General features: G+C 32.8%; 1 protein-coding gene across 1 annotated transcript in view; it reads left to right on the top strand.

Annotated features, from left to right (window-relative positions):
• Positions 1-14,014, top strand: part of LOC124354861 (NSFL1 cofactor p47) — a 73,748-nt gene that overhangs the window by 39,241 nt on the left and 20,493 nt on the right. The gene's annotated exons all lie outside the window — the stretch shown is intronic.

Genomic DNA, 14,014 nt, shown 5'->3' with positions numbered 1-14,014 from the left:
ATTAGGTCTGAAATGAATTATTTTCAGTTTTTTCTAAATGACCCGTGTTTTTGTACGTAAATCTGATATTTACTATAACACACAAAACGTCCCCCGGATCCCCCGGTTTCGGACCCCCCCCCCCCCCCCGAACGATATTTCTGGCTACGCTACTGTGTGTCCTCATCACATTTCTGAAAATAGATTTACCTTCACAAACAAAAACAGTAGTTGGGGGATGAACCACCTGCAATCTATTGCCTTAATATCACATAACGTAACTAAAAAACATCGGTATTTATAGTGTTTTATTTATTGTGTTATAAATTTATGACATAATTTGCTAATTAAAAAAATTCAGTGCAAACACATTGGTTAGTAGAGTGAAATGCCGCCAACCGCATCAGAATACTGTACGACGATCCAGTCGGAAATGACAGCGCATAATGTACTTTACAATGTGTACCTAAAACAACCCGCCATTTCTGATTGGATAAACCTTTTGAGATGCGGTTTGCGGAATTCAACTCTACTAAGTGAGCTCTTTCAATTGAGGTATCACTCGACCCATGCTTCAATTTAAGATTTCCATGTTTTCCTCTGTGGGCCGTCCCCCCATGGTTGATATGTCATGGTAATACCAAGAAAAAATAGTTTACATAGCCATATAACACTGTGCAAAGGTTATAGATGTTATCTCCTATGGTTTTTAAAATATTAAGCCGTACCCATACTTTTCAAACACCCTGTATATTATTATTATGAAGTTATAGAGAACAAGTTTTTTGTCAATTGGAATTAGTTTGTGTAGACATTCAACACAGTTTATACAGTTGTAATTACATCAAGTTGGTTTAGGTTTTGTTAGAAATAAGTAAACCTCTTTCTTTCGACATATTTTAAAACTCGTTCAAATAGTGATCCAGGAACGACAGGAGATAATATTTTTTGTTACTAGCAGTTAGTTACCAATGACTTCGAACGCAACATATTCTTAAATATATTCTTAAACCATATTAGTTTTACTCCTCTTTACGATAAACTATTAACCGTTAAACGGTTTAACATTTGGAATATCGTAGTTAATAAAAAACACAAATGCTGTAAGGTTTTTGAAAGGTGCACGATTACAATTCATGTTAAACTCGTTCATGTTACCCGCGTTTCGCACACAAATTCCTAGGCTTTCTTATGAGCACTTCTCGCTGCAGTGAATTATATATCCGACGTCAATGTTAAGATTTCCTTGTTCAAAGAAAATATATGTCTAAAAGTGTAGACTTGTAGTCATTGTAATTTATATTAAAAAAAAATTAATGATGTAATAAGATGGAGCTGTATAGTATTTTTTCAAACAGGAATAGAAATATCAGGTACCTATTATTTCAGTATCCAAGACACTTTCACAGTTGAGGGGTATCAGATGTTTGTTAATCGAGGTTTTTGCAAGCGTACCTTTAAAGTAGTGGTGCTCCCTTCTACGTCGATGGATTCGTTGAAAAAGTACCTTGAAAATCACAACATTATTTCTTTAACTATCACTTTTATTTATTACATGTGCAGAGTGTATCAGGACGGGCTGGGTCTGACAGACCCAAATAAAAACAATGAAAAAAAAATGTTTTAGCCAGTTTATTAATACAAATTTATTTTTACATTAAAATACAGGCATGGCTGTATTAGTATTGGCTAGTTTTAATGTCGTAATTAAATGAAGAGCTTTTATAAAAAAATAGCCAATTAGATCTTACAAATTTACTTAAAATATTAAATGTTTTCAAAAACACGTTATCCTTACCATGATGTGTATATAAAAATTAAACTATACATATTTTTGAAATAAGAAAGACCTAAATAATAAAATAAAAATGCAAAATCTTTCTGAAATAAAACCGATTTCTTATTATATAGGCGTAAAAAAACCAACTTTTGCAAATGTACATTTCCGTATACAGAAAAGCAAAATGAAGACAAGTACTGTTCCTACTCTATAAATAGATATTTACACAATGAAACCTATCATTTTATCACTATAACTAACTTAAGAAGGGGGAAAAAATACTAAATTACTTTCACAATCATAAATACAAGTTGTAGGTGTCCGTTGTGTCATTATCTTAGATCTACTCCGCGCAATTCCGGCACAGCAGTTCCGCGTGAGACAAGCACAGCCACGCTTTACACTGCTTACAAAAATACTTAGTTTTGCTGTCTTTGCACAGAGCACCTGCCTCGTTTTCATGGTTCAGGGTTTTCTTTTGCAGGAATAGGAGTTCCCGAAAATTTTGCAGCTAAGGCTCGAATTTCCCTAGGTAAGTTGCCTTGTTGTGCCCGAAGTGACATGTAAGGTTGTAAGAGTGACCGTCCCTTCCTGTCAATTTCCTCTTCATGTTGTCCTGCTTCACAAACTTCATCCAAATCGAATTCACTTTCTGTATCATGGTCACTGTATATTTCAAAGTTTGGATCAGCGTCATCAGATTCACTCTCACAGTCTCGTAACAATAGTCTGTCAATTTCACTGCTTCTGTCAATATGTCTATGAGCCATATTTATTTAAATGTTCTAAAACTTCATTACAATAAAAACAATGGTATATAAACACTTTTCCGATGTAAAATAGGCGATGAAATAAATAAGAACAATTCGAAATATCTGTAAAAACGTGACGCCAACGGACGGGCTGGGCCTACCAGACCCAAAACGTAATCAATCACTTAACTACGCAAAGACTGAGACGTGGAAACAAAAACAATAACGGCAGAGCACTATGTGGAGTGTTTTGGAAAGCTACACGGAGTCTCGCCACCGTGAGTCACTTTGACCTTGAAGCTCTGATCCAAACAAAACCGCCTGGGTCTCACAGACCCAGCCCGTCTACTCTAGGGTTAAGGAAGTCGAAAATGGAATTAATCTACCAATGATTCAAAATATTATTAAAAATGTAGAAAATAAACCAAGGGAAATAGTCAGTTAATTAACGTAATAGACAGTTAAATTATGTATAATGAGTTAAATGTAAAACCCTATTTGGCTGTGGACAGAAAAAAATAATGGATTATATATTGGATGAAATGAGTACACTACGATACATTACGAATTTTAAGCACAAGTTTCTATCCTACTGATAAGTTCTGAAATAATTTGTGCTCTTTGTAGTTATTTCTATTGTTCGGTGTATATAATCTTTCACTCGGTCAGCCAGCGCGAACGTTAGGTGCATGAATGAGGCCATGAATGAGGTGCTAACAGTAGGCCACCTGCACATTGAACGCAGGTGCTGTGCGGACGAGCAGGATATGATTTTCATAACATCGCACATTGAACAAAGCCTCTGCGAGCATCCCAGTTTGTGGTCGTGGCGCATTCAGACCCGCGCCGCCCGCACGCGTATTTACAACCCCAAAGTGGCTTCAGTTAGTGATGGGATAACCGAATGGATTTTATAACCGACTAACCAGTCAGTTATTTTTCTAGTTAATCGGTTATTTTAGTCGAATGAACCGATTACCTTTTAAATTCAATCCACATTTTAGTACACAATTTCAGAGTTTATTTACAGATAACAATTACACCTAAACAATTAGCCTAATGCTCTGCTTAACTTACTCTCAATATAACGCATTTCATTTTTGTATTTAAACAAAACACTATTATTCACGAAACACCTTAACCATAATACCTACACAATTATTTTTTTATGTCTTATAAAAAATCAAACATCAAAGTTTGATAAAAGAAGATCTTGTATTGGAGATAAGTAGGTGCGAACTGAACTGATTATTTATATTCTTTGATTATGGAGAGTCAAAGGGATGGGGTGGTGGGGGAATGAACCATTCCTGTTGAGACAGGTATGCGGCGCGGCGCGGCCAATTTACTCACGGCCGTACTTAGCTTTGGCGAGCCCTGGTAAAGATATTCGGTCGGGCCCCGTCGTGTCCCCCCACCAGACACAGTCCCTTCATATAGACATGTGACTGGCTCCGGAAGAAATTGTACGAAAACCCGGTCTGAGTTCGGACCTGAATATACAACCAAAAATTCCAAGCAAACCCGCACTAGCAGAACCGTAATTGAAAACGAAATTCTGTAATTGTATTATTACTTTTTTCTGTGCATATGTTATAGTCATAACATTTTAAAATGTTATATTATCATATATCATCTATAACACTACAAGATAATTACCGTTCAAATTGCAAAATTATAATTTATTTAAATTACGAATCACCAAAGTTAACCGAAAGTTAATCGCTAAAGAACGATATTTCAGTAATAAAAATAACTTATTATAATAAACGAGCAATTCAAGTATAGACTGTCTGCACAACTAGTTAACTTACAGAAAATAATTCGGTAGAAAAAACTAATCTAAAGACTAATTTAAAATAACTGATCAGAATCGACTATTAATTCAAATATAGACTAAGTCTGCAAAATCAGTTAACTTATAGAAAAATTAGTCGGTAGAAAAATTAGTCTATAGACTAATTTAACTGGATGCAGCAAAAATAACCGACTAATCGGTTAAAATAAAATAACTGAACTAACCAGTTATTTTCATTCAGTTATTCCCACCACTAGTTCAGTCGCCAGTCGGGTCTGCCAAGGCGCGTGGCAGAGATATCCGAAGACTGGCTGGCCCGTATATCCTATCTATAGCGTGAGGCTGAGCTGTCTATAACCTTGCATAATATTACGTAGACAAACATGAAGTATGTTATTCATTCGTGTCACAATAACGGCCTCTTCTATCAAATGGACATTCACAAGTCACAAAATATACATTAAAAGGAATACATAATGCGTTCTGTCCATGATATTGAATTATCCACAACTAAACAAAGAAATGTACATGACGATGTTACTTTAATATTAGTTAGGTTAAAAATTAATATACGTGCTTGCCGATTGGAGTGTTGAGAATATTAATAATTGGCTTTTATTTTCTTTGAACAGTAGCTGAGAACCACTACCCTGCTTCGTCAGTTGCTTGATAAATTTTATTCTCTAAATCATCAAGAGATTTTGTTTTTATAGTGGTGTCGTCAGCAAACACAACTACAGATAATGTAGTTAGGTTAGATGAAAAATCGTTTCACGTAATTTAGAAATAGTAGTGGACCCAGCACTGAGCCTTGGAAACGCCACGATCGTTGAGTTGTCAGTGGGAAGAAAACTTTATCGAAGACTTATTTTTAATTGTAACCTTTTGTTTCTTATGTGATAAATATGAAGATATTGAACTGTGAACTGAAAAGCCATAAATTCTAATTTCTTTAACATTTTTCTGTGTTCAACACAAACAAAAGCCCTTTGATAGGTCACAGAAAAGAGTTGCAGTATGATGTTTTTTGTCAAAATTGAAAAATAAAATTGTATCAATTAGTTCAAACACTGCGTAGGCTGTTGATGAGTTAAACTGATTTTTATACAAAATGTTATATTTAGTAAAATGTTTAAGAATTGTGATTGGGACTACTTTTTCAAAAAATTTAGAAATCACTGGAAGAAGGGGACTCAAGATCCTCATCCGCTTTAATTTTTAACTTGTTAGTTTCTCTATTAACCATCTCCCACATCGCGTGTGGCCTATTCCTCGCATCCAATATGAATCTGTCATTTGCCATTTTTTTGGAAGCAAGAATTACTTTCCTTAAGATATTACAATACTTCTTATAGTATTTAGTGAGCTCTTGACAGTTCAGTGATTTCTGAGCTTCCATAATATTTTGATCACACCGATAACTGGCGAAATCAATGAATCTGGTTTCATCACGGGTAGTTTTCAAATCAATTGCAAATATAATTAATCAAAGCATAGTCTATCGAGAGATTTACATCATTTTAATCTTTCAAAAAGCTCACGAACGCTTCACAGTACTTGTTTGTATCATCCCTTTGGATCATCACAATGTTGCAAAACGATAGCACCATAGAGCTCTCCACTCCAAAAGAGTTTTAAAATAACACATATAGGTACTCCTTTTTCACGATTCTTAATTTATTAGTCCTCATACCATTGTTCTGCTGCACCGACTGAAGTCGCACTTTCTTCATTCTTGCAGTCTGCTTGTTGTACCTCTTGGAAACTTTTCATTTTAGTTTTCATATCTTATTTCAACACATTGTGTTTTTATATCCCACAGCCACCTCCAGACTGCTTGACATACATGAAAGTACACAAAAGTAAATTAGATTTAGGAAAAACATGTGTAAAGAGTTTCGTCTAACAGAAATATAGTCACCTTGTCTGTGTTTGTATTAAGCACTTCTTTAAGCAAACTATATGGTATGTTGTAGTTTTCTTCGGTATCTGGTGGATGAAGTACACAGACTAACGGTAGATCTCCTATTTTGTCAGTAGAAGGTAAAGATGTAAGGATTGTGTTTATTTGGTCACATAATCCACTAGAGTCTACAAAAGTTTTATAGTTTGTATCATTCTGTCGTTTCATGATTAGAGATACCTCTGATACAGTTTTAGAGTTTTCACCAATACTTACACGAAACATCTTTTTTTAGATAAGCCTTTGTTATTACAGGTTTCTGAAACGTTTCTCAATCTCTGCCTCCGAAATAGCGTTTCCTTCAACTGTTCATGTGAAAATGTGCATGTGAATAGACTGAACGTTTCTTTAAATACGAAAGTCACATATTCGGTCGGCTTGAGATAAAGAAAAATCGGAAAAAACTACCTGAAAAACTAATGCCTTCAGGTTTTCTAACAATACGTATACTTCTCATAATAAGCATATAATTTATTAGCAATACGATTACAAAATTTTTGGAATTAGTCTGTCTAGGATATAGTTTTGTTATTGTCACATAGAGCAATGTTCTTTGGTCCTTTACAAGACGAAGAATTCTTTCAGAAGATTAGTATAATACATACAAAAGAAAAGTATTTGATTTCATTCCTTTCCTTTTAAAAATATGAATAGCTAGTGATTTAAATTTGCACATTAAATTACAATTAAATAGTGTATTTGTGTACATTGTTTTCCAAAACCTCCCGCCTTACCTCAGGTCTAAATAAAATATGCGTATTAGACAGCTTTATTTATTTCTAAACTTGAGAGACATCGCTCTCTAAACACAACATGCAGAGTTCTAATATTGTCCAATAAATTGTCTGATAAATAGAATGAAGTGTGACAAAAAGAAGAGGCTCATTGATTTTCAAAGTAATCAAGTATTAGTGGAAAGAGTTTGATTTAAAAGAGGGAAAAGGCGATGAACTCGAAAGGAAGCTAGATCAGTAGGTACGCTGGCCACTATCTCTCCCCCTACCGGGGTTCTCACGGTTCTTATCACATGTCTGAAAATAGATACACCCTGACCGGAAAAAACAGTAGTTGGGAGATCAACGTCCTGGAATATCTTGTCTCAATATCACATAACGTAGTTCGATCTGTTCATCTCATAATTGATGGATGAACTAATCATAACTTTATTTAAGTGGTACTTTCATGTATACCCACTAAATAACCATATGTAGGTATATATTGTCACTATGACGTTATAAGGAACAAGTTTTTCATCAAAGGCAATTAGATTGTGTACAGATTTAATAAAGTTTACACAGTTGTGATTTCATCAAATTGATTTTTGATTATAAATAAGCAAAGTCTCTTTCTTGGTATGTTACAATCAGTACTTTTTTCAACCTCGTTTCTTAACCCTCCATTTTTATTCTGGATCAGTGTTTCCCAAACGGTTTTTTTCTCGCGGCACACAACAAAAAACGGCACACCTATTGCTTTATGCCATTGATTAAGCTTAAGTACTTGATATAAACGTACTTATACAACAAAAATCAGGAAAATTATATTATTTATTAAAATAATATAATTTTCTTGGGTAAGTGAAAGAAAAAAAATTACATTTAAAAGAAACTTAATTTATTTTAACTTATTGAGCAAAATATAGTAGTATAATACAACCAGTAAAAGTTGGAAAATATTAAACAAAATACTTCTTGATTTCCATTATTCACATTCTTGGTTAATGTTAACACTATTTTCCGCTGTAGAGGTTGAACAACGAATAAGGCCAATTTCAAGTCGTGCTCTACTGTTTCTTTTTTACAACTTGGTCGAGTACAGGTGAAGCAAAAGATGGAAGTACTCCCCCGCTTTTCTTGTACATGGTCACTCATTATGTTTTTAAACTTTAGATATCGGATTCATTTTAGGCCATACGTCATGAGAAATTAAAATTTGAAATTTCTTAGGGCGATATTATTTTCTTTAATTTTCTAACCTTCTTATAAGTATTATACGTTTTTCATGTAAATACTTGTATATAGGCTATATTTATCGTACTTCCATTCAAACGGTTTACATACTACCTGTTTCATCATCAGGTATTCCAAGAAAGGTGGAAGTCGAAAATTAACAGTTTTTTGCCAGAATGGACCGATTTGTATTGTTTCACGCGTATTGGTACCAAATCGTGTTAGAGCAGTACGATTGTGTTTGAAGTGTCAAAAAACAGTTGCGTTATTTAAAAGATGGATTATAAAACGACATTATGAGATCAAACACAAATAATATGCTGATATATTTACACCTGCCAGTAATCTTAGTAAATCTAAAGTTTACTGTCAATCTACGTATCTTCAACTCAAATCAATGACTGAGCAGGTGGAATGTGGAGAGGCTTCTTTATGTATTTCTTGGACTCTTGCTAAGCACATGAAACTATTCAACGATACTGACATAATTAAGGAACACATGCCCGATGTAGGCAATGTTCTAGTGATAACGGAAAACATGGTGTTGAAACTCCATTGTCTGCAAATTCACTAAAAAAACACACATGTTTTGGTAGAATAAAATCATTTTTATTTGAAAGGATAGTTATATAATTCCGAATATTACATATTGGCTAAGGATGACTCTTGTAAAATTACTGTTGAAGCACAATTCATTATATTTGTACGTTTTTTGGATCAAATTAGAGAAACTTTTGTTGATGAGCTATTAGTTATTTTGTTGTTAATAGGAAAAACCCAGGGAAATACATAATCGAAGCGGTAATGGATTATTTCGTTAAATATGAGTTACATTTTAAAAAGCTTTTATCACTAACTACCGACGGTGCACCAGCGATTATTGGGTCAAAAGCGACTAGTTCACCTACTAAAAATCAATGTAAAAGTAATGAAAATTTCTTTTCCAACCACTATATCATTCAGCATACTGCGCTTTTCTTCAAACGCAATCCTATTCTTGAGAGAATAATGCAAGAAATTATTTAAATAACAAACTGTCTTCGTGCAATACATCGTGAATTGAAAATATTTCTTTATGAAGTAGATGCTTAAGATGACGTTCTGTTGTTGCAAAATAATGTGTGGTTAAAAGGTTGAAAGCAAAGACTGCATTTTACAACGATTCTTTACCATTTTAGAAGACGAAGACATTTCTTTTCAATATTGATCAGATATCAACCATCACCTACTTAAGTTTTCTTGGCAATAAAGAATAAACACATCCATTGCTTTCTTATCAGATATTCTTTAACAATTCAATAATCTGAACTTTAACTTAAAGGCAAAGAAAAGCTTGCATGGCAGTTCCTGACAAAAGTAAAAAGCTTTTTGCACAAACTAAATCTTTTTAACATTGATCCTGAAAATGAACGCCTGCACTTCCCTAATTAAAAAATAATCAGTGACAACAAGCTTGACGTCGGCCAATACAAAACGTTTCATTAAGGACCTTAAAAAGGAAATTTGAAAACAAATTCACAGATTTCAAGAAAATTGAGATTGTTGTCGACATCCTTAGTAACATTTACTCTCTGGATTCTGTTGATGAATGGAGCAATGAAGGTGCAAATATTTTCGGGAGTAATAAAGTTGCTCTCAAGATAGAAATGATCGATTTCCAAGAAAATACATTTGTTAAACATCAAAAAGAGAAAGTGTAATGTCAATACTTTTGGATAAAACGTCTACATTGTCTTAATAAATATCCAGAAAACTAGCCTTGAAACTTCTTACTTTGTATGGGTTGACGTATGTTTGAAAGCAGCATTTTCTAACATGAACTTCTTTAAGAATAAATTCCGAAGCAGACTTATCAACAAAAATCTTTCATATTTAATGATAATAGCCTGTTCAAACTTTAGTCTAGTCTTCGGGAGGATAGTTTCAGGGCAAAAATATTATTTTGCTCATTAAAATTGTAAATTACAGATGATACTTCCTTTGGATTATAATGTTTGTTTATTATTTAATAAAATAATATCCCCAAAACTCATTTGTTATATGTATTTATTAATATTGCAACTACAATAATGTTTTAAATAGGACAATTTAATATTTCAATTATCAAGCCACCATAATATTTCACAATACCTATTTTCTATGACAAGCAATATTTTGTTCAAACCAATTAATTTAATTTTAATTTTAATTTTATAGCGTTTATGTTATAATAACAAAGGCGTTACAATAACAACATAAAGAACTTCGGGAATAGCAAAACTAACGTATACTAAGGATCCAACCAGTTGTAAGTGAATGGGCTATTTTGCGTGGGTCAAATTGCCAGAAATGAAAACTTAAGGGTTCTTAATATTTCGTTAAATATAAAACAAAGGTGGTGAATGACAAACGTAACAAAACCTACCAAAAATGTATGTTGTCTGGAATGCATTTTGCATCGATGTTACTACAATCTAATTACCCATTAATCTTGTTTCGCCACTTTTTCACGGTGTGAAGTATGCCTAGCCATTAAATTAGGGCTGTAAAATAGATATTATTGCTGAAGTAACGAAAAATAACGAGGGGGGACTGACGATATGAATTTCGAAAACGTATTATTTAATCTGGGTAGGCTAATTTTTATGGTGACACATTGAATTAAGGCTGTAAAGTTTTTAATATTGCTAAACTAACGAAACTTTTGTGAGAACTAACAGGAACTTACGAAGAACTAACGAATAATATGAAAAATGTGGGTAAGCTATTTTGTGTATGTCAACTTTACACATCTGTCGAGTACTACTTTTATTCCAGAAGCCAAAGATATGGCAATCAGAGTTTCTCTATGTAGGAAACAATGTGTATAAACTATATCTGTGTTTTTCTGTTTTGCTAACGTTAGAAAGCCTGTGAAGTGCCCACCCATAAATGGGACACTTAAACAGGACTGCCATAATATTTTGGAATTTTCAAAGAACTTATCAACTAAATTAAAAATGTCTTGTCCTTTTGTTGTATCAGGGAGATCTTTACAAAACAGGAATGGTTCAACTATAGATTTGTCATCAATAAATTGTACAAAAGTCACCACCAATGATTATATAAGTATATGTATCTTTTCAGTGTAATTATACTAAATCAATAATTAAAGAGTCCATTTCGGTACGTTATATCTCTAAATTGTATGTGTATATAGATTAGTGCACAAACAAAAAGTCAAAAAGTTATTTAGTTAAATAGAGTATAATAATACACATTTTCACTGACTGCTCTAACGAGGCCTGTAACTTGTGGGATTAAACAAATTTAATTTGTAAGTTTGTCTGTCTGTCTGTATATCTGTCCGCACGAAAACGAACTAACCTACAAACTTAAAACTGTACCATAAAGCTAAATTAAATTAATTAAAGTTAAATTATGGTACATGTCACTCCATGGGATTTTGACTAAATGTTTAGACTACATTGGGCAACCGTGATAAAAACGAGACAGTATCAACATAAATAAATTTCAAAAATAAACTCATTAACATATTAACGCATGTAGCCTAACTATCCCAACACATATGTAAATTAATAGTGAATTAGTGTGTAGAATTTTATGATTTTAACACCGATATGAAACCCAATTTAATGAACAAAAATTTGAATGTATTATCTGGAAGATATGCCAAGAAAGACTTCATATGAAGGTTTAAAATTTTGCATGAAACTTCATTTATACAAGACTGAGTTTTATTATAGGTAATTTTAGTTTCAAAAAACTCTATTTTGTACGATTGTTTGTCTGATTGTGCACAGTGCATCTTAAGAATGAACTGAGACATAGAATAGCAATTTTTTATGCAACCTCCGCGAATCCTGTTACTTGATCAAAATAATGTCAATAGATGAATTGCATCGAATAATAAGTTTTCACGGTAAGTATATAAAAACGGATTCACAGGTTAAACTATTTAAGTACTAACACGCTAATAAAATGAAAAGTAAATTTAATTTTCTTTGGTTGTAGTATTGCAAAACATATAATTTATGAAGGTGTAAAAAAATATATAGTTTCCTGGAGGTATCCTTCATGAAAGAGAAGTTGAAATGAATCATTATTATTATAGAATGTATCATATCACTAGAAGTTACTCACGGATTGCCTTGCAATTTCGTATGCTTTTTATTTGTGCACGAGTACTTCTTGTTCGAGTGAATTATATTTCCGACGCCGATGTAGTATGCCTTGTTGCCACGATAAAGAAAAATCTGTCAAAAGTGTAATATCGTAACATTAAATATGGCCATTATAAATTAATGTTGTCTTAGCATTCTTTTCTTCCACAATTTTGTCTTCTATCCCGATCAAGAAAATATGTATACAGGGCAGGGAAAAGCTTCTCTCAAGACAACTAAGATGGGTTTTACAACCAACTTTATTTAAGCTTATAGTAAGTTAGATAGTGACTCTGTCCTTTATATTAGCGTCACAGTACTGACCAAGCACAGAATAAATTAACATTTGCTAAAATTTAGAGTTTATTTTCACAAAAACTGTTATTATCTTATCTGGATATTTTCTTACTCAGTGCTAAACAGCGGTTGCAGAAAATGTAGAGATAAGTGATGCTACTATGAAGCTCTCAGTACGTTTTCAAGCCTATAAATGTAACCAAATTGAAAATAGTGGTTAAACTATATAGTTAAACCTATGATTGTATCTACCGTCAGCAAACTATGTTTACACAAAACATACATTACACACATTACATTACATTTAACAGGTCTTTGAATACATTTCCTTGCTGCAATACAACTTCAGAGACCAAGATGAGGATTTTCATAATTTGGAATACGAATAGGCCTATATGTTAATATACAAACAAACTCACTTTCGCATTTATAATATAAGTTACGATGTAGGTCTCAAAAAACTTATTTCGGTCAAAAAATTTCCACATTCGGAACTTGCAATCTTCTTTTAGTCTAAGATATTTCCAGTGCCATTGTGCATTTTACAATGTACCTTTTGTCTATGTTATCTGCATTTCACTACTGACCAAGCACTGTATACCTAATATTTTATAAAATTAAAAGGGTTAAACTTCTTTCAACCTTTTTGAGGAAAATCAGTTGAAACATCAAATAATGCTTTAATATATGTTAATATATTACTAACATATATTAGATATTATATATATATATATATATATATATATATATATATATATATATATATATATATTCTTTTTCTTCTTCGTCAGAACAACAAGGCAAACTCAACTATGGTACTGGAAATATCTTAGACCTGAAATATATGACGAGGACTAGAAATATACGCTTTTTGACCGAAGTAAGTTTCCGAGACCTGTATGATCTGAGATTTGTCTTTTCTTGATCGGGATGACAAGGCAGATTCAGCTGTGACGTTATGTACATAATTAATTTTAACCAGAAATGCTCCCACATGTGCCAAACATGATATAATAATTGAGTTAAACTCTGATACTATTTACCATGAACTTAAATAATATCTACCTGATGTATGCCTACAAATTAAAATTTTTATAGGACTTCCATCATATTAGCCTACATCATAATTGCTTTTACTAAGTAATATAAGGACTTTGGTTCTAAGATTGCGTGCGAAGCCGCGGGTAACAGCTAGTATTCTATAAATACCCGGCCCATACTAGAACTACAATGAGATTAACTAACTATTAACTACAGGCCACATGTAAAGAAACGATTAACTATATGCCTGTAAAGTTGATGTGCTAATGAAAAATATGATGCATATATTACCAAGGAATTGACTGTGTAGACT

Source organism: Homalodisca vitripennis, chromosome 2 (genome assembly GCF_021130785.1).
Source record: "Homalodisca vitripennis isolate AUS2020 chromosome 2, UT_GWSS_2.1, whole genome shotgun sequence".
Taxonomy (NCBI): Eukaryota; Metazoa; Arthropoda; class Insecta; order Hemiptera; family Cicadellidae; genus Homalodisca; species Homalodisca vitripennis.
Note: the sequence above shows the minus strand (reverse complement) of the source record. Positions and strands in the feature narration are given on the sequence as shown.